General features: G+C 34.8%; 1 pseudogene; it reads right to left on the bottom strand.

Annotated features, from left to right (window-relative positions):
- Positions 1-3,794, bottom strand: part of LOC141696352 (stromal processing peptidase, chloroplastic-like) — a 28,887-nt pseudogene extending 25,093 nt beyond the window's left edge.
- Between the last annotated feature and the right edge of the window lie 19,524 nt (positions 3,795-23,318).

Here is a 23,318-nt window from a genome sequence, read left to right as displayed (position 1 = left end):
CAAATACACACACAGATTCTTTCCAGGTTTAATTTGACCAACTAGAGTTTTTTCACTCTGGTGAGAACATATATATTAAATACACGTCTGTTATGAAATATCAAAGTATGCGATAAATAGCCAGATTTGAAATCTAGACCTGTGTATCAGCGAAATCTCCAATTGCTACAACAACCATATTTTTCAGATGACATTTCCTGTAGAACTGTTTCACAGTCCCAGGAGACACAGTTCGAATCACCTTTTCCAGTCGAATGGGTTAACGCTCGGCATACTGCAACCATTGATGAGCATATATGATGTATTCATATAGATATAGATGTATTGTTCCCAAAATCATGCTCAAAATAAATTACAACTGTACCCTAATTCAAACAGGAAACACCAAACTCATATTAAAAGTACTACGATAAAAAGAATTGATCACCTTACTTTCAATTCTTAGGCTAATAGTGAGCATGCCAATACAAAAGCACATATAAGGTTCATTCACAAATACAAAGGAGCACAGAACGAACTTGTATAATACAATGAGGATCACATACATATAAGCTTAAACTGACATACTAAACAATCAGGATTACTGAGAACGTCGATCAGGATCTGTTTTCTAATTAAGCTAAGAGAATATTCGACAAGTTCTAGATAATAGCTAAAAATATTTGGAATTACAAGTGCCAACAACTAGACCTTTGAACCTTCCATCATGAGCGCCCAATGTGCCTCCTGCATCCTTTCATTAGCATTTCTAGTACCTCTATACTCTTCCAGAACTGCTCCTCTTTCTTTCTCCAAATCATCTGATGATACCCGAATATGTACTAGGCATAAGGTTGTACCTATAAAGATATATGATAAAATCTCAAATTATATAAAAAACCAAAACGTCATTATTACCTCTGAACTGAATTCAGCCAGTATAGATATAGCCTGAGGTATAACTTCAGGCTTGTCAACCGGAACAAACAGTTCATAAAGAGTTTCATCAGAAGATGTCACTGCAATTTGACAAGCCCCAAATTCTGCACCAACACTTTCAAGAAACTTTATAATATCATGATTTGTGTACTTGTTAGTCGCACTGAAAGCAAGATGCTCGACAATGTGTGCAACTTCGCGCTCTTCCTCCTCTTCCAACACCGAGCTGCCATATAAACTTGTCCAATTATAAAAAAAACAACCCAAATAAACTGTGTATGCAGGAACTATAACAAACAAGTAAACACTTGTTACTGCAACTCCCTTGATTATACCCAAGATTTCATCTACAATCACAGTACCTTAAATATAAACCAACGATTACCTCAAATAATAGTTGTATCATATAGAAAAACAAAATTAATAAATTAATAAATGAAAGATAAATCCAAGTAAACGAAAATAACATGTTAATTATTACCCAAACCATATTCCTTATAACCAACAAAGAGTATTAAAATTAAAAACCCCAATTTAAAAAATTAGGGTTTCGATTTTAAAAATCCCCAATTTAAGAAATTAGGGTTTTGATTTTAAAAAACATAACTGTTAAACCAGAGAAGACCATAATAGTATCCATGTAAAGGAGACACCAAGAGATTGTTAGCAGACCGGTGAAGGTGATTGCGATGGTGAACCCATCGGACCTGGTGGAAATAGTGGTTACTAAAACAGCAGAGCTGGTGGTGATGGCCATTAGAGTAGCGAAGGTTGTAGTGGTGAGAGACGAGTGAGAAAGAGAGAGAGAGAGAGAGAGAGAGAGAGAGAGAGAGAGAGAGAGAGAGAGAGAGAGAGAGAGAGAGAGAGAGAGAGAGAGAGAGAGAGAGATTCAGTGGGGGTTGAGAGACGAGAGAGAGATTTATGAGAGATTTACTTCTTCTTTTTTGTTTTTAGTTTCTCTGGACAGGGGGAATAATTGGCAATCAAATGAGGGAAAGTTTTGTAAAATTTCACTAAGGGGGGAAACAAATTGAAGTGGCCCACGCTGATTTATTTTAGAGAACTTTAGACATTGGTTGTTAAATAATCGATTTCTTCAAATAACAAAGACATCAGAAAAACACGGGGTGATGTTATTACCTCTTTTAACATCAGTGGCATCCGCAACCGATGTCTAATGTGTGATGTCTATTTAACTTTTTCTTGTAGTGATCGCTTTTATATGGCTAATGTGTGTCGAGGATCCTCAAAGGTTGTGAATCACTTGTTATGTGGTTCGGAGCTTTGATGTGGGCTGATCACCCCTCATTGGTCATAGCGTTGTGTGATTTCCAATTCCATTCACTCATTATAACTTGATCTTCTATTTGAGATTTCATATTGCTGATTTATCTTATGTTATCATTTTATCACGGTTATGATGCATTGTTATATACTGTTATTCACTTGATGAGCATTTTTCTCATTGATATTATTATTGATGTTATCCCTTCAGTGAAACCCGAAGATGGTTCGTTTCAAGCAAACCGCGCGTAAGACTTCTGGGGACTCGGGGTATGCCTACCATCAGATATTGGAGCAGGTAGGGAACTAGTACTTCCCTAAGGGTTGTAAACTTTGGGTTTAAAATTTAGTAGTAATTTGACTTAAGATATTTTTATTTGTAATAATGAATATGTTAGATGTTTTTCAAACTCATTCCTGTATATTCGGGGATTGTGGATAAGGGTTGTAGCCTTAATATTCTATCTTTTGTAGTACTTTAATATTTAATTATTGTTATGTATATTTCTGCTAGCTAGTAGTGTGGGTTCGTCACAGGTTGGTATCAGAGCCACAGGTTTGAGTCACTGAACAACATAGGATAAATGAAGATAAGATAGGAATTTAAAGAATCGGATGAACTTAGATCATTTGGGTTTTGGGACGTTAGAATCAATAGGTTTTCTAACCCTTTTATTTACAACCGCGTATATATATAACTCTTTGACAGGCATCATTCTCAGTGACTCCCGGATCCCCTTCTACTATGTCATTCCCTCTTTATGAGCAGATGGTATTGATGGTTGATCGATTAGAGGGCGAGAACGTGAATCTTCGACGTAGGGTGGACCAGCTGTACCGCAAGAACTCGAACGACGAGGCTGACCGACCCCGACTGATACCTAGGCTTGAGGAGATCATCCAGATGGATGAGGACCGATTATCATTGATGATTCCACATTGTGAGAGAGAGAGAGTCAGATCACTCTTACCGCCATTTCCAACGAGCTCCGCCGAGTGATTAGCCGGCTCCGTGCCCCTGTTCCCCCACCATCATCCTCTTAGACTATCATATAGTCCACTTATTTCCAGCATCATTATTGATTGGTACTTTCATTTCCATTTGTACCTTGTACCCGGATTGTTTCGGGAAGACTTTATTTGTACTTTATTTCCTGTTCGTACTTTATTCACACTTTTCATTCGAACTAATGTTAAATTCGCACCTTGATTATCTTTATAATATTGTCATCTCATTACCATGCTATATACTTTCTTAAATAGAACTTCTTGTTTAAATTCTGTTGATTCCTTTAGAACTTGATCATGTCAAATCTTTCACTAAAATATTCCTTGAATGAGACCTTATTACTTGATATTTACCTTTGTTATAACCTATGTTTGAAAATATTGAACTGTGAATAAACCTTTCTTGTCTATATTCAGAACCATGCCTCCTTGTAGAGCTCGCAACACCAATACCGGAGATCATGAAGATCCACCACCCAACTTGGCTCAACTCATACAAATACTTCACCAACAATCTGTTACCCTTGCTCAACAATAACAACTCCTTCAGCAACAACTTCAACAACAACCACCTGTGAAACCATCGGAGTTCTGTGGAACTCAAGACACTGTCAACTATGTGTCTTATTTCCTGAAAAACGAAGCGAACTATTGGTGGGAGTCAGCCTGTGCTTTATAAGGAGAGGAATTTATCACTTGGGGTAGATTCAAGAAGATTTTCTTAGACAAGTATTTCCTGAGGTATATGCAGACTCAAATGGGATTGAAGTTCTTTGAATTGAAGCAAGAAAGAATGACTGTAGGAGAGTATAAGAAGAAATTCACTGAGTTGGCTAGGTTTGTTGGAGATTATATGGACACAGATGAAAAGAGAGCGAAAAGATTTCAACAAGGATTGAAGCGTTGGCTACGAAGTAGAGTAGCTGCTTTTGAATTGACCACATATGCTGAAGTGGTCCAGAAGGCGATGGTAATTGAAAGAGAAAGTGATCAAAACTTGAAGGAGAAAGAGAGTAAGTAAAGAAAGTTTGGAAGTGATAGTGAAGGATCAGCTCAAGGGAGCCAAGGTGGAAGGAATTTCAAGAAGTTTGGATTCTAGAACCAAGGAAGACCTCAAAGCTTTAAGAAGGGTGATATTAAGAGTTAGAAGAATAGGATTCAAGAGCAAAGTGGAAAAAGATCCCAGCAAGCAAATCCGGAGTGTAAGTTTTGCAACAAGAGACACATGGGTAACTGCAATAAGGCCGACATCATTTGTTAGAAGTGCAATTCGAAAGGTCATTATGCGAATGAGTGCCGAAACCCGAAGCCTCCTGTTACATGCTTCAAGTGTTGAAAGACTGGTCACCTGTCTAGGGATTGCAAGACCCCCGGAAATAGCAAGTAGATGCAACTGACGGCCGCCCCTTACAATCAAGCAATGACATCTTCTGTTCCAATTCTTCAACTACCTTCAACTCAAACTTCTGAATCTGCAACTACAGTGTTTCCTCCTTTCTATCATGCTCAGGCCCGGACATTCAACATGAATATCAAGGATGTTGTTTAGAGTTCCGAAGTTGTGGCAGGTACGCTTTCTGTCAACAACGTCAATGCTAAAGTGCTATTTGATTCCGGAGCTACAAGATCTTTCATATCTGAATCTTTTTTTGGCAAGTTAAATTGTGAAATTGAACTGTTAGTTGAACCGCTATCTATCATTGTGGCTAATTAAGAATAAGTATTTGTTAAAAGTATTTGCCCTCAGTGTAAAGTAGAGATTTCAAGCTATAATTTCCCTGCTTCCCTTATACCTTTTCCAGTAGAAGAATTTGACGTTATATTAGGAATGGATTGCCTAGAAGAGCATGGTGCTCAAATAGATTGAAAGATGAAGAAAGTGATTCTTAAGTACCCTCAAGGAAAGAATGTAGAGTTTAAAGGACAGAAACAAGTTAAAACATTTTTGACGATGATTTGAGCGAAAAAGTTTTTAAGACAAGGATGTGAAGAGTATTTGGCTCATATAATTGATAGATCTAAAAAAATGCCGAATATAGAAAGTATCCCGATAGTTAGCAAATTTCCAGATGTATTTCCGGATGAACTTCCTGGATTGCCGCCCGATCATCAAATTGAGTTTTCTATCGACTTAGCGTCCGACGTGGAACCTGTATCGAAGGCACCTTATCATATGGAACCAGCAGAAATGAAGGAATTGGTGAAGCAACTACAAGATTTATTGGATAAAGGTGTTATAAAGCCGAGTGTATCTACGTGGGGTGCTCGAGTTCTGTTTGTGAAAAAGAAAGATGGAAGTATGAGACTGTACATCGACTATAGAGAGTTGAACAAATTGACAATTAAGAATAGGTACCCTTTACCTCGTATTGATGATTTGTTTGATCAACTTAAGGGAGCAGCTTACTTCTCGAAGATTGACTTACAATCAGGATATCATCAGTTGAAGATTAAGCCAGAAGACATACCAAAGACTGCTTTCAGAACCAGATATAGACATTACGAGTTTCTAGTTATGGCATTCGGATTGACAAATGTGCCAGCCGCCTTTATGGATCTGATAAACTGAGTATTCAAGGAGTATTTGGACAAGTTTGTCATTGTGTTTATCAATGATATTCTAATATACTCAAAGACCGAGGAAGAACATGATGAACATCTGAGAATAGCTTTGGAGAATCTAATAAAGGAAAAGTTATATGCAAAGTTTTTGAAGTGTGAATTCTGGCTGCGAGAAGTTCAATTTCTAGGGCATATTATCGGAAGTGAAGGAATTCGAGTTGAGGCAGTTATAGTATAGCGAGACTAGATATATATGTGTGTACTCGGTTTTGACGTGTATCAATAGTGGTTATGTTAGACTCTACCTTAAACTTTTGTATCAAGCATTAACACCTGATGCTGGTGTCAGTTATATAAAATAAACCTTTTTAAACTTTTTCCTTTTATTTATTTAAATTTCAGTCTTTACCGTATTTACATTTACTTTACCGCTTTACAGTTTTTCCATATCTTAAATCCTGTTTTATTCAAAACAAGGTTGTTTAATTTATTTATTTAAAATTTTAAAATTATTTCAAATGAATTGTTTAAATTCTGAACTTTTTAAATTTCTTGTTTTAATACCAGTTAAATTGTTTATTTTTCCACTATCAACTGTTTAATAAATTATTAAAAGAACTATTTGCTTTATTAATAAAAAAGTGGTACCAAAAAGAAAGACCGGAACTGAAACCTCCCACAGCAGCCCTGAAGAACAGAATAACAACCTCATGAACCAAATGTTCCATCTGATGCAACAACAGATGGTAATAATGCAACAGCAAATGCAGCAACAACAATATTTCCAGCAGCAAATGTTAAAATAGTCACCTCGTCCTGAACCTCAGATACCACCAGTTGTGCCTGTTTTTACTTTTAAACAGTTTAGTCAGTTAAGCCTCCAGAATTTGATCGTACAGCAGATCCTACTAAGGCCAGGGCTTGGTTGAAAGAATTGGAGAAAGCGTTTACACTTGTGAAAGTTAAAGAGGATTAGAAGACTGATTTTGCTAGCTATTTCCTAAAAGGAGAAGCTAATTATTGGTGGGAATCCAAGAAAGCTTAAACAGGTGATGGCATCATAACTTAAATAGGTTCACTGAGTTGTTTCTGGAAAACTATTTTCCTCACTATATGAAGAACCAGATGGAAATCAAGTTCTTGGAATTGAATCAAGGGAATATGTCTGTGACTGAATATGAAACTAAGTTTACGGAATTGGCTAAGTTTGTTCCGGAATAGGTTGATACTGATGAGAAATGGGATAAAAGATTCCAACAGGGATTATAGCCATGGATTCATAGTATAGTGGCAGTCTTTGAATTGACGACCTATACAGTCGTAGTTCAGAAAGCCATGATCATTAAAGGAGAAAGTGTGATGTCCCAAAAGGAAAAGGGACAAGGGAATTTTAAGAAGCGTTCTTACAGGAAGCCGAGATTTTGAATTTCAAAAGGATAGGTCAAGGAAATCAGAGAGCAGGTAATCGTTTCCAAGCTCCAAACCATAAAGGAATGGTCAGACCACCATTGCCATACTGCAAGACATGTGGTCAGAGACATACGGGTGTTTGCAACAAAGCAAATGTGACATGCTTCAACTGCAAACAAAAAGAACACTATTCCAATGAATGTCCAGCTGAGAAAATAGATGTTACTTGTTTCCGGTGTGGAAAGAAAAGGCATATTTCCAGAGATTGTCGAGGACCAGCAATGGCAACCAGTATTATGAAAGTATTGACATTACCTCCTGTTAGTGTAGGTGTCCTAGAGGCAATACATTATTCTTTTATAATCTTTATGTCAGTTGATCATTCAATAAATGTATTTATTATGACCTTAATTACTGCGATATTTTGTTAGCATAATAAATGTCCTTAGAATCATGATACAAATTATATAGTTTAAGTACATGACTTGAACTTGAGATTATATAATATATCATATTCTTAAAGGTCCCTAGTCGAGTATTATTATATAGGACAATAATAATACATAGATAGACTAGTATGTTGTTTGACAAGATAACCACATCTCATTGGTTATAAGTATGGGGATACTAAAGTCAATACATAGGTACATGTGAGAGTACATGGTACTGGACAGACCCACAGTGAGATTCTTCATGTTTAATAAAGTCATAAGAAAGACTCACAGTGATAATGGTGTAATGATCCTTTGACTTGAAATCATTATATTTCTATACGAGGATTAATATACTTTGACTACATTAAAAGTTACTTTTGATCGGGTGATTATAAAAGTGGACATCGGGTATATCATGAGTCGTATGAGAAATATGAATGATAGATAAAGGATTTAACCCTCCTATAATTAGGAGAGATATTATTGGCCTCTTGATTGAGTGAGATTATAAAAGCATGGCCATGCTCAAATAATGATTTGTCTCGATAATCTACTCATGGATCAAGTAAACCCGGATTAAATGTTGAAGAGGATGACTAAATACATGCCTTGAGTTTAATCTATAATATGTATGGTTAAAGGGATTATATTACATGAAAAACATTAATCACGAAAGGTTTTATCTAATCACGATTTAATTATTGTTTAATTGGGTAACAATGATGTATTACTAGATACCGCTCATTGTTTATAATTTTATTAGAGAATAAAATTATTGCCAATTAAATAATAGCCTATAGGGTCGCACAAATAGAGCACTTAATGGAATAGTTAATTTAAATTATGGATTTAAATTAATTGATGATTATTTGAATTTTATTATAATTAAGTAAAACTTAATTGAGATAATATAAATTCGAATTAAAAGGAATGTTTTTGCCCATAATAATTAAGTATGACTTAGTTATTAATTAAATAATAGAAATTCGTTTTTATTATTTAATCCAATACCTACTAGGGTTGGGCTTTGCTGTTATGGGCCTTTTTAATCAGCCATTATAAATACATAATGATAGGTTAAAGAGGCTTGTACGTTTTTGAGAAAAACCCTAGCAACAAAGAGAGGCAGAGGCAATTCAGATCATCAAGAAGGAGGCTAGTACATCCACTCCGTAGTCAAGTTCGTGAGACGTTCTTGAAGGTGCTCGTGTGGATACCATAGAGGTGTTTCTCCGAGAGGTAGACACAAAGCGTGATAGCTAGGATCTCCGTTGAGTTCGTGAAAGTTAAGCTCTTGAAAGGTATGATTCGTTATCTCCATAATCTACCCATAATTATACATGGAACCTGTTTTTGGGTTTCGAATTTTTTTTATTTGCGTTTATCCGCTGCGTTTTATGCCTTCGGAACCCATCAATGGCATCAGAGCTACGTGTATAAGGGGCTGATTTGGTTACGTGTTTACTGTATTTTTACAAGTATGCACGTGTGATGAGTCTGCCATGATAACAGTTATGTTATATGAGTCTGCCATGATAACAGTTATGTTATATGAATGATCTGATGAATCTGTTAATGATCTATATGATGATACTAGTATGTTTAAGATCTGCCATAACTCATATGTATGTGATCTCTTAAAATATGTATACTGATACATGTTTTTGGTAACTGGGATATGGATCGTGTGTATACTGATACATGCTTCTGGAATAGTATTCTGATACATGTTTTGCTAGTATTCGATCCGCGTGCTTAGGGTTTCGTTTTTAATTTGTGCTTATGACATATGCTTTACTTATTTATTATTCTTGATTGGATCATGATAAGTGATAAATACTATATCATCTTTATATGATATATCATGTTCTTTAATGGTTACTTGAGCATGGTTCATAGTTATGGCCTTAAGACCTTAGTTGTAATGGTTTATTCTTTTGGTTTGTAATAAATACGACTTGTATGTCATTTTCTATTTGTAGTTTTTTATCTCGAATGTAACTCGAGTTCTTTTGTAAGTTCATTAGTATAATTCTTAATGTAACATCCAAGAAGGACAAGGGAAAGAGGAGGCATCCTATGGAGGCCAAGGAGACAATGGAAGCAATAGAGAAGACATATGTAATAGTTAGTTTTACACCATAGACTGACCTTGATCTTTTCATTAGCCTGAAAAGATCACATAGGATTGGGCCATAACTATTGCACGTTTACTTTACGCACTTTTCATATGATTTATAAATAGTATGTGTAGAGTAGAAAATGCATATTTTAATTAGATTAATGATGCATGTATGTATTAGATACATCACCCATGCCATGCCTTTAAACAATATAAAATCTGTAACAACTCAAGATTTAAAATTAACAAACGATCATGAGATTCTCGTGTTTATGAAACACGGAATAAAATATGAATTTTCTTTATTTCTGACATGGGGCGATTTTGTCAACAACGGGTTCATAGAACTTGTAAGGCTGTGGGTTTTAAGCGAGACCGATGTGACTCCTCCACTACCTGGAAATCAAACCATTGAAGAGTATTGATTTGAAGTATTTTATTCAAGGAAAAATTGGGAATCTCTTTATGATGGGATCACGATCGTTCTAAATTAAAAATCCCTAAGTAAAAATATTAAGTTTTAATCAGATGCTTTCCAATGAATGAACACTCATTAAATCCTAGATCGATAAGGGGAAGGGCTGTCAGTGGCAGGGGACTCTTATCTATCATGGTGAAATGCGACGAATATAAACGGTTATATTCGGATGTTGTATCATTGGGTCTAACTTAACTGAGTCATCATAATAAGGTGAATATAAACGGTTATATTCAACTATTATGAACTTAGATGCATAGAGTTTGGTTAAAAATCTATTAGATAGATAAGATCAATTGTTGTTCACCAAAATATCCAAGAATTATATATGATATAATTGACAACTGTTATCTACCTAAATAATCATATTTTAAGGATACCAGTGGGTGACTTAGAACATGACGAAATATGGATCCTGGCTCACTAGAAAGATTTATGGGATATACTTTCCGAATTAATAGTTAGGGCTATTAAATTTGATAAAAAATAGTGGGAGATATATTATGAATATATCACAATCATATGAACATAAAATTTTAACTCAGACAATCTAATGTTTATTTTGCGCTTTTATTATTGTAGATAATGAGTAATGGCAAATAACACAAACACACTATCCGTACGTTCAGTCCTTGTGAAGGACAAGCTGACAGGAGGAAACAACTTCCTAGACTGGTAGAGGAATTTGAGGATTGTCCTCAGGCATGAGCGCAAGCTTCATGTCATTGACATTCCTCCTCGAGGCCCCCTTCCTGAGGGTGCTACTACTGATGAACGAGCAGCACGCACAAGGGATGAGAATGATGCAAATGATGTTGCATGTCTTAAGTTGGAAACTATGAGTGTTGAGCTTCAAAGACAGCATGTGCATATGGATGCATATACTATCAATGAGCACTTGCAAAGCATGTTTGCAAGCCAAACTCGTCAAGAAAGGTTCAACACGAGTAAGTCACTTTTTAATTGCAAACAAGGGGCGAGTGAACCAGTTGGCCCACATGTTCTGAAGGTGATTGGTTACATTGAGTACCTTGAAACTTTGGGTTTCCCGATTGGTCCGGATACTGGTATTGACCTAATCATGAATTCTATGAACAACAAATTCACTCAGTTTGTTGTGAACTACAATATGAATGAATTTGACAAAACACCTACTGAATTGTTGCATATGTTGAGATCATATAAGACCAACATGAAGACAGCTGAACCTGCTCCCATACTGATGGTGGGAAATAAAGGTAATGCCAAAGGGAAGGGCAAATGGAAGGGTAAGAAGAAGATTGGATCTGATTCTACACCCAAGCAAAAGTCAGGTCCCAAACAGGCTTTAAAGCCTAAAGGTGGTGTGGCCAAGGGTGAATGTCACTACTGTAAGAAAGATGGTCACTGGAAGAGAAACTGTCCAATTTACGTGGAGGATCTGAAGAAAAAGAAAGCAGTTCAGATTTCTGGATCATGTATTTATGTTATAGAAGTCAATTTGTCTATTTCTACATCTTGGGTATTTGATACTGGATGTGCTTCTCACATTTGTATAAATGTGCAGGGCCTGTAGAGAAGTAAAACTTTGGCTAAGGGAGAAGTGGACCTAAGAGTAGGCAATGGAGCAAAAGTTGCTGCATTAGCTGTAGGGTTTTAATATTTATCTATGCCCTCTGGGCTTGTTTTAGAACTAGAAGACTGTTTTTACGTGCCTGCGATTCGCATAAACATTATTTTTGTTTCTTGTTTGGACAAGAAAGGTTTTTCGTTTACAATAAAGAACAACAGTTGCTCTTTTCCTTTGAATGATTTAACCTATGGTGTTGCGCATTTATTTAATGGTTTATATGTTCTTAATTTAGATAACCCTGTCTGTAATATAGAAAACAAACGACTTAAAATGAATGACTCAAATCAAACATACCTCTGGCATTATCGTCTAGGCCACATAAATGAGAAACGCATATCCAAATTACATAAGGATGAATACTTGGATAAGTTTGATTTTGAATCATACCAAGAATACGAATCTTGTTTTCTTGGTAAGATGACTAAAGCCCCTTTCACTGGTAAGGGTCAAAGGGCCACTAAACGTCTGGAGCTAATACATAGTGATGTATGTGGCCCAATGTGTGTAATGGCTAGAGGAGGCTACTACTACTTCATAACATTTACTGATGATTTCAGTAGATATGGATATGTATATCTTATGAAGAACAAATCCGATTCTTTTGAAAAATTTAAAGAATACAAGGTTGAAGTAGAGAAGCAAATTAGCGGAAATGCAAGTATTAAGATCTTACGATCCGATCATGGGGGTGAATACTTAAGCGCCGAATTTAGAGAGTATTTGAAAGAGTGTGGTATTGTATCACAACTCACTCCGCCAGGAACACCTCAATGGAATGGAGTTTCAGAGAGGAGAAATCGCACCTTGTTGGACATGGTGCGATCGATGATGAGTCATGCAGATCTTCCAATTAGTTTATGGGGTTACGCTCTAGAAAAAATGGCTTTCACACTTAACCGTGTTCCTACTAAGAAGGTTCAAAAGACTCCATATGAGATATGGAAGGAGAAATGATCAGGCATGAACTTTATAAAAGTTTTGGGATGTAAGGCGTTTGTGAAACGTCAAGAATCTGACAAGCTTGGACCTAAATCCGAAGAGTAAATTTTTGTAGGATACCCTAATGAAACAAAGGCGTATTATTTTTATAGTCCTTCTGAGCAGAAAGTGTTTATTGCTCGAGATGTTGTCTTCATGGAAAGAGATTTTGTTTCCAAAAGAAACAGTGGGAGAATTATAGATCTCGATGAAGATCGAGAACTGCAAAATATCATTGAACCTGAAGTGGAACAAGAGCAAAATAATGATAATGCTCAACAAACACAGGCTGTTCATAGATCTGGTAGATTTCGCCATGAGCCTGAGAGATATGGATTTCTCATGACTCAGTGTGGTGATTTGATGCTCATAGATGGAGATGAGCCTCTCACATACCAAGATGCTATGAACAGTCCAGACTCTAAGAGATGGCTTAAAGCCATGAAATCCGAGATAGATTCTATGTACGAAAACCAAGTATGGACTTTGGTTGATCCACCTGAAGGGGTAAAACCCATAGGGTGCAAATGGGCTTTTAAGAAGAAAAAGGGCATGGATGGAAATGTTCAGACCTATAAAGCTAGGCTGGTTGAAAAAGGTTTCAAACAAATTCATGGTATTGACTATGATGAAACTTTCTCACCAGTGGCTATGGTCAAGTCTAGAAGGATTTTACTTGCCATTGCAGCATTCCATGATTATGAAATCTGGAAAATGGATGTCAAAACAGCCTTCCTTAATGGAAGCCTTGAAGAGGATGTGTACATGACACAACCTGAGGGTTTTGTCGATCCAAGGAATGCTGGCAAGGTATGTAAATTGCGTCGATCTATTTATCGATTGAAGCAATCCTCTAGGAGATGGAATATCCGTTCAAAATGAAGATGAACCGTGTGTTTACAAGAAGGTTAGTGGGAGCTATGTGGCATTCATAGTACTATAAGTTGATGATATACTACTAATGGGGAATGACATACCTTCTCTAAAGGTTGTTAAGACTTGGTTAGGGAGCAATTTCTCCATTAAAGACTTAGGAGAGGCATCCTACATTCTAGGAATGAGGATCTATAGAGAAAGATCTAGAAGGATGATCGGTCTAAGTCAGAGCACATACATTGATAAGGTTTTGCATCGTTTTGGAATGCAAAATGCAAAAAGGGGATATGTCCCCATGTCTCAAGGGATAACGATCTTTAAGGACCAGTGTCCGAAATCATTGGATGAGAAGGACCATATGAATAAAGTTCCATATGCTTCAACAATTGGATCTATCATGTATGCAATGGTATGTACTCGCCCAGATGTCTCGTATGCTTTGAGCATAACGAGCAGATACCAGTCTAATCCGGGTGAAGGTCACTGGACGGCAGTTAAGAATATTCTTAAGTACCTGAAAAGAACTAAAGATTCATTCTTGGTGTATGGAGGAGATGAGAAACTCGTTGTAAAAGGTTACACCGATGCAAGTTTCCAAACAGACAGAGATGATACTGTATCACAGTCTGGTTTTGTGTTTTGTTTAAACGGAGGTGCTGTAAGCTGGAAGAGTTCAAAGCAAGAAACAGTAGCTGATTCTACAATGGAGGCTGAGTACATTGCAGCTTGTGAAGCAGCTAAGGAGGCCATTTGGATTCGAAAGTTCATTTCTGATTTGGGAGTGGTTCCATCGATCGCAAATCCCATTGATCTATACTGCGATAATAATGGAGCCATTGCACAGGCTAAAGAACCTAGATCACACTCCCGGACTAAACATATACTCAGGAGATTTCACCTTATTCGAGAGATTAATGAAAGGGGTGATATACACATATGTAAAGTGCACACAAATGATAACAATGCTGACCCACTGACCAAAGGCTTGTTGCAGCAGAAGCACGATGGTCACACTAGTTCCATGGGTATTAGATATATGGGTGATTGGCTCTAGTGCAAGTGGGAGATTGTTAGTGTAGGTGCCCTAGAGGCAATACATTATTCTTTTATAATCTTTATGTCAGTTGATCATTCAATAAATGTATTTATTATGACCTTAATTACTGTGATATTTTATTAGCATAATAAATGTCCTTAGAATCATGATACAAATTATATAGTTTAAGTACATGACTTGAACTTGAGATTATATAATATATCATATTCTTAAAGGTCCCTAGTCGAGTATTATTATATAGGACAATAATAATACATAGATAGACTAGTATGTTGTTTGACAAGATAACCACATCTCATTGGTTATAAGTATGGGGATACTAAGGTCAATACATAGGTACATGTGAGAGTACATGGTACTGGACAGACCCACAGTGAGATTCTTCATGTTTAATAAAGTCATAAGAAAACTCACAGTGATAATGGTGTAACGATCCTTTGACTTGAAATCATTATATTTCTATACGAGGATTAATATACTTTGACTACATTAAAAGTTACTTTTGATCGGGTGATGATAAAAGTGGACATCGGGTATATCATGAGTCGTATGAGAAATATGAATGATAGATAAAGGATTTAACCCTACTATAATTAGGGGAGATATTATTGGCCTCTTGATTGAGTGAGATTATAAAAGCATGGCCATGCTCAAATAATGATTTGTCTCGATAATCTACTCATGGATCAAGTAAAACCGGATTAAATGTTGAAGAGGATGACTAAATACATGCCTCGAGTTTAATCTATAATATGTATGGTTAAAGGGATTATATTACACGAAAAACATTAATCACGAAAGGTTTTATCTAATCACGATTTAATTATTGTTTAATTGGGTAACAATGATGTATTACTAGATACCACTCATTGTTTATAATTTAATTAGAGAATAAAATTATTTCCAATTAAATAATAGCCTATAGGGTCGCACAAATAGAGCACTTAATGGAATAGTTAATTTAAATTATGGATTTAAATTAACTGATGATTATTTGAATATTATTATAATTAAGTAAAACTTAATTGAGATAATATAAATTCGAATTAAAAGGAATGTTTTTTCCCATAATAATTAAGTATGACTTACTTATTAATTAAATAATAGAAATTCATTTTTATTATTTAATCCAATACCTACTAGGGTTGGGCTTTGCTGTTATGGGCCTTTTTAATCAGCCATTATAAATACATAATGATAGGTTAAAGAGGCTTGTACATTTTTGAGAAAAACCCTAGCAGCAAAGAGAGGCAGAGGCAATTCAGATCGTCAAGAAGGAGGCTAGTACATTCATTCCGTAGTCAAGTTCGTGAGACGTTCTTGAAGGTGCTCGTGTGGATAACATAGAGGTGTTTCTCCGAGAGGTAGACACAAAGCGTGATAGCTAGGATCTCCGTTGAGTTCGTGAAAGTTAAGCTCTTGGAAAGGTATGATTCGTTATCTCCATACTCTGCCCATAATTATACATGGATCCTAGTTTTTGGGTTTCGAAATTTTTGTTTTATTTACGTTTATCTGCTGCGTTTTATGCCTTCGGAACCCATCACCTCCACCACCACAGTAGAGTCATCCTCAAGAAAAGACTTTTAATATGACTATGAAGGAGGCAGTGCAGAGTCCAAGTGTGACTGTAGATATGCTTTCTGTGAATTCAGTAGGTACCAAAGTATTGATTAATTCTAGAGCCACTAGATTTTTCTTTTTGAAGAATTCATTGATAAGATATGTACTGTGAAGTTCAACGGTTGGGTGAGATGCTAATTATAAAATTAGAGAATGACGACCAAGTTCTTGTAGATCGAGTATGCCCAGAATGCGATATCGAAATAGCAGGACATCATTTCTTTGTAGACTTGATACCTTTTAAGTTAGGAGAGTTTGATGTTATTTTAAGAATGGATTGGTTAGCCTGTAATAATGTTCAAGCTGATTGTGCGAATAAGAAAGTGAAATTGTGAATTACGGAAAATGTAACGGTAATATTTAGTGGTGAGAAACAACGGAAGAAATTCTGGACAATAATGCAAACTAAATGGTTCCTATGACAAGGATGTAAAGCTTATTTGGCCTATGCGATGGATACTGAAAATGATAGCCCAAGGATTGAAGACATTCCCGTTGTGTGTGAACTTCCTGATTTCTTTCCAGATGAACTTCCAGGATTACCGCCGGATCGAGAAATTGAATTTACTATTAATTTAGGGAAATGTTTGAACCAGTTTCTAAAGCTCCGTATCAAATGGCACCGGTTGAAATGAAAGGGTTGGCGATACAATTGCAAGATCTTCTGGACAAGGGAATTATAAGACCAAGTATATCCCCATGGGGTGCACCGGTATTGTTTGTGAAGTAGAAAGATGATAGTATGCGATAATATATTGATCATCATGAATTGAATAAGTTGACTATCAAGAACCAATATCCTCTACCATGGATCGATGATTTATTTGATCAGCTAAAAGGAGCCGCATGGTTTTCCAAGATAGATTTGAGGTAGGGTACCATCAACTGAAGATCAATGGCCGAAAATATTCCCAAGACTGCTTTTCGTACTAGATATAGATATTATGAATTTCTTGTAATGACATTCGGTTTAACTAATGCACCGGTAGCGTCCATGGATTTGATGAAGATAGTATTCAAGAAATACTTGGATAAATTTGTGATTGTATTTATTGATGACATCTTGATTTACTCGAAGACCGAAAAAAGAACACGCCGAGCATTTGAGGATTGACTTTGGAAATCTTAAAAAAAGAACAACTTTACACGAAGTTCTCGAAATGCGAATTTTGGCTAAAATAAGTACAATTTTTGGGCCATATTATCAGCATTGAAGGAATTAAAGTTGATCCAGCAAAGATTAAAACCGTATTGAATTGGGAAAGGCCAAAGACACCGAAAGAAGTCAGGAGTTTCTTGGTATTGGCAGGTTATTACAGAAAATTTGTTAAGGATTTTGCGAAGATAGCTACGCCACTAACCAAGTTGACTCGAAAGAATGAAAAGTTCATATGGAATAAAAAATATGAAGAAAATTTTCAGGAATTGAAGAACCGACTGGTGACAGCACCTGTATTTGTGCTACCAGATGAGCAAGGAGATTTTATCATTTATAGGGATGCTTCTTATCGAGGACTAGGATGTGTATTGATGCAGCACGGTAACATAATTGCATATGCTTCTAGACAACTAAAACCTCATGAACAGAAATATCCTACGCATGATCTGGAACTAGCAGTAATTGTGTTCACACTAAAACTTTGGAGACGTCATCTTTAAGAAGAGAAGCGTGAAATTTATACGGATCATTAAAGTCTAAAGTATATCTTTACGAAGAAAGAACTTAACATGAGATAATGAAAATGGCTAGAATTGATGAACGATTGTGATGTTACAATCAGCTATCATCCAGGAAAAGTAAACGTCATAGCAAATGCGCTAAGACGGAAAGAGAGATTAAATATGTTAACATCTTCAGAAGAATTGGTCAAGGAATTTGAGAAACTGGAAATTGAAGTTCGTATTCCAGAATAATCTACTGCAATGAATTATGCAATGACATTTCAGCCGAGACTGTTGGAAAAGATTCGATGATGTCAAGAAGAAGTAATGAGTCAAGAAGATGACAACCTAATAGGAGAAAAAATCACAAGTCAGAAACACGAAAAAGGAATTCTACGATTTTCCTCGAGAATCTGGATACCTAGTGTTCCAGAACTAAAGGAAGAAATTTTGCGAGACGCTCACAACTCAAGATAATCTATACATCCAGGAAGTACAAAGATGTATCGAGATTTGAAAGAAAACTTTTGGTGGCCAAACATGAAGAAATAAATAGCAGAATGGGTAAGTAAATGTTACACGTGCCAATGAGTGAAAGCAGAACATCAACGTCCAAGCAGATTGCTACAACCAATGGATATTCCAGAATGGAAATGGGAACATCTAAAAATGGATTTTGTGGTAGGACTTCCAAGAACCAAAGAAAATCATGATGCAATTTGGGTTATTGTCGACAGGAGTAACAAAGTCAACAAATTTTCTTCCAATCGACGAAATATTTTCGCTCGAAAATTTAGTGCACTTATATCTTAAAGAAATTGTGATGCGACATGGAGTTCCTGTATCCATTGTATCTGATCAAGATCCACACTTTTAATTAAAGATTCTAGAGACAATTTCAAGAATGCCTTGGTACTAAATTAAATATGAGTACCACTTACCATCCGCAAACGGACGGGCAAAGTAAAAGGACGATTCAAACAATTGAAGATATGTTACGTATATGTGCAATTGATTTTGAAGGCAGTTGGGACGAGCATTTACCATTAGTTGAATTTTCTTATAACAATAGCTATCACACAAGCATTGGAATGCCACCTTTTGAAGCTTTATATGAAAGGAAATGCAGATCACCTGTGTATTGGGATGAAGTTGGTTAACGCAAAATTCTAGGTCCAGAATTGATTCAGCAGACCAAGGAAAAAATAGAGCTTATCAGAAAGCGACTCGAAGCAGCGCAAAATCGACAACGCAAATATGCAGATCAAACCAGGAAGGATATGGTCTACCAAGAAGGAGATCATGTGTTATTAAAAGTATCGCCCTGGAAAGGATTAACCATATTTGGCAACAAGGGTAAACTGAAGCCACGATATGTTGGTCCATTTGAAATTCTGAAAAAAATGGGGAAAGTTATGTACGAGATAGCCTTACCACCCAATATGCAGTAAATTCATAATTTATTTCACGTGTCAATGCTTAAAAGATATAATCCTGATTCAAGACATCTAATAGAATATGAGCCGATAGAAATCCAATCTGATTTGTCTTATGTAGAGCAGCCAATAAGAATTCTAGATCGGCAGGAGAGAGTATTGAAAAATAAGTATGTACCATTAGTACGAGGAGAAACAATTTGGTTGAAGAGTCAACCTGGGAACTTGAGAGTGAGATGCTAGAGAAGTATCCCCAATTATTTTCTTAGCAAGATTCTGAGGACATAATCCTATTAGGGGGGGAGGATGTAACGACTGGGAAATTGTGCATGTATTATATCATAATAAAGATAAATTATATGTTTTATTGTGTAATTTATGTGTAATTATCCATAAAACTCTAACTGTTATGTGATAAGTGTGTTCCGTATCGTCAGGGTATTTTCGGGTATTATCGAGTATTTTATTTTGTGTTAACAGCTTTCGTATCAAAAGTTATACGACCCGAACTATGTTTTAATAGCTGATATTTCAAATAAAATAATTGGCCTTATTTTTCCTAGAATGGTTTCTACCATCGCGTTATTCTAAACATCTACATAGTTTATAAATTTTCTCGTTTCATGAAAAATGACTTTTTCAGGCCCCTTCGGGTGTTAAAAACCCCACAAAAATCACATTTTTAATTTTATTAAATTATGGGACTTTCAATTATACCATTTCTTTGTATTTTTAAATTATTCACAATTTTTGGGAATTTTTTGCATATATATTGTATATATTAAATATTTAAAAATTAGAAATTAACACTCAAAATTATAAAATTAGGGGCCAATTAATTTTATTAGATGTATAATTAGAGCCTTAATTTTAATTAGGAGTATTATTTTGATTACTATAAATAGCCTAATTTTTATTTAATTATTTATAATTAATTATTAAAAAAACAAAATTCTCCAAAATCGGGTCGGATTTCCAAAATCAGTTCAAGGAATCAATCGTTGATTTTGATCGATTTTCTGCACAATCAAGTTGTTCGAGTACTCAAATCAAATGTTTTGATATGTTCTTTCTGTTTGTGCTATCAATTTCAAGTTTTGATTTGTTATTTTTCAATTCCGATTTCTAGGGTTTATACTCGATCTGGGTCTTTTGATTCTAGGGTAATTAGATTGATTTGATGATTGATCTAGATTCTCTGTGATGTTTACAATCGATTCATGGTAGTTATTTTAACAAACGATTCGTGTGTGAGTGAATTTGATTATTAGGGTTTCTCTTAATTTTTAATTAATCATTTTTTATTTTCTATGGTAAAAAAATTGATTTTTTTTAGTTGTTTATGCTGGTTTCATTTTGTTTGATTAGGACTCTCACACATGCTTTATGTTTTACTCTCTATGATGGTATTTGATTTGTAATATCCCGGATTTTTAGAAATTATTATTATTTTTTGAGTATTTTAGGCCAGTTTTATGATTGAAAGAAATAAAATTATGGATATTTTATTCCTATTTGATGAGTTCGTGTAATTAAATGACTCAATATGCTAGATGTTAGTGGAGTATCGATCCATTATAGTTATTTTGAAAGTATTTAAATAATTTTAAAATTTTCAAATATTATCATTTTTTGGATATTTGTTACGTGTTAAAATGCAATTATATGTACTTAATTGTTATGGGAAATTAATTAGGCTAACGTGTATCTTGTATGCCACTGTATGCATCATTTTGCGTGCATTATCATATTTCATCATTTTTTCGGAGTTTATTTTAAATTTATAAAATATTTCGAGTTCTTAAATGTTATCAGACCGCGACCCAACCGGCACATCAAAACCCATAAAATTTGTAGTTTTGTTTTTATAAAATCATGGGAATTTCAAATTTATATTATTACATTTTTGGAATATTCATAATTTTTGAGGTACTTTGACATAATTTTTATAATTATTTGAGTATAAATTATTCTCCCTTGTTAATTTTGGGCTAAATATAAATGGTTTATAATTAATTAAAATTCAGATTTATTTTCGGAAAATCAGAAAAAATATTAAAAATCAATAAATCCTCTGAAATCAGTTTCCATTGTTCTTGAGCTTGACTGAGAATCAAAATCAAATTTGAAGGTGATGTAGAACTCCAATTTCAATATTTGAGTACTCAAATCAAAGTCCTAACCATGCTCTTCGCGTTTAACCCATCAATTTCTTCCAACGGGTAATGATTTTATAAACCGAATTTAAGGCTTCTTGTTCAAATTTGAGGGTTTCATTTTTATCAATTGTTCATTTGTTTTCGTCAGATTTAGCTTGATATAGTAATTTCCAGTTCAATTATGTGTTTAATTTCATTGTTTAATTACGGGTTATGTGGATCGTAGTCAAGGGCTATATCATGATTTTTTTTATTTGATTTTCTGGTATCATTTTTTATAGTGTTTTCATGTTGATTGCTAGGTAGGATTGAGTAAGTTATAAGCTTAGATTTGAGCTATGTTTCGTCAATGTAGGTTCAGATTTTCCGTCGCGTCGAGTTTGGTCGAAAATCGAACGTGATGTTCAAATTTTTAATCGAAAATTACGATCGGTTGATCGTTTAGTGATGTTATGAATTAATACGAGATTTTTCAGTTTAGAACGAAACCCAACTGAAAAATCATAGAATTCGAGTTATTTTCGTCCCAATTGGGGCCTCGCCGGACTATCGACCTTCGTCAGAATCTGTTGTTTTACCTGCGGGTCTTGTGTTCTCGGTGACTCGGAGTTGACAACGTTTCGATCCATAAGAAACAAACACTTTTTCCTAAAAACTGGTTATGGTTTATAATTTATTAAAAATTCTAGAAATTCATTTTTAAATATAATATTTTATTCAATTAATTTTTTTAATAATTAAACTGAATTGTTTTTAAATTCCAAAAATTGTTTGCTTTATTAATTTGATTAAATAATTTCTAATTTATTCTAGTTAATTATTTATTAATCTAAATGGGTTGATTGAATTTTTAAATAATTGATTTTATTAATAAATAGGTAAATGAATTATTTATAATTAAATCAAATAATATTTTGAAAAATATTTTGAGTTTTTAAAAATATATAAAGGTATTAAATAATCAATTAATATTATCATTATTTGAATTATTCCTATGTTATTCATAATAAATAGACTACTTGTCTGTTTAGTACAAAACGAACGCATCTAGACTCTGAAAAATATTCGGTTTCCATTAAAAATACTTTCGAGACCTAAATCCTTTTGTGTCGAATGGTCGCTTATTTTGTAAACATCTCTGTGTGGCGTATTTACCAAAAGTCGTATTTTGGCTTGATTTCAGTTTTAAACATACCAAACTGAATCGATTGAAAAATTGAATTACATGTTGCTTGAACTATGTGTTTATGTGTTATTTGAATTATATGCCTACATGATTTGAGATTCTTATGCTTAAATATTTTAATTATGTGTGGACAATCGTATGGATAGAAGATCGAATGTTAGATAGAAGTTTGTCGAGTAATTATCGTGTAGATGATTAAAGGTGTATCTTATAATTATAGATGCGGATCGTTCTAGACTATCATGACCAAACGTTGATGTCAAAAGAAACTATTTGAATGGTAATGCATGCTGGGTTTGTAGCACCAACATGAGCGGCAGATAAAGAGACTTGAGGGAATAAAATATGATGATGTCATGAGATGTCAAAATGAGATTGTTGTGTTAAATGCGAGTGCACATAATTTTTAAGGACCAAAGGAAAGTGTTTTACCCTTATTATAATATCATAATAGTAAAAAAATTTTGTTCAATTCCCAGCAACAATAGATCATCTTCAATTCCCAGCAACAAT

The sequence above is a fragment of the Apium graveolens genome, chromosome 11 (assembly GCF_009905375.1).
Source record: "Apium graveolens cultivar Ventura chromosome 11, ASM990537v1, whole genome shotgun sequence".
Lineage (NCBI taxonomy): Eukaryota > Viridiplantae > Streptophyta > Magnoliopsida > Apiales > Apiaceae > Apium > Apium graveolens.
The sequence above is the reverse complement of the archived record's forward strand: the minus strand, read 5'-3'. Positions and strand labels throughout refer to the sequence as shown.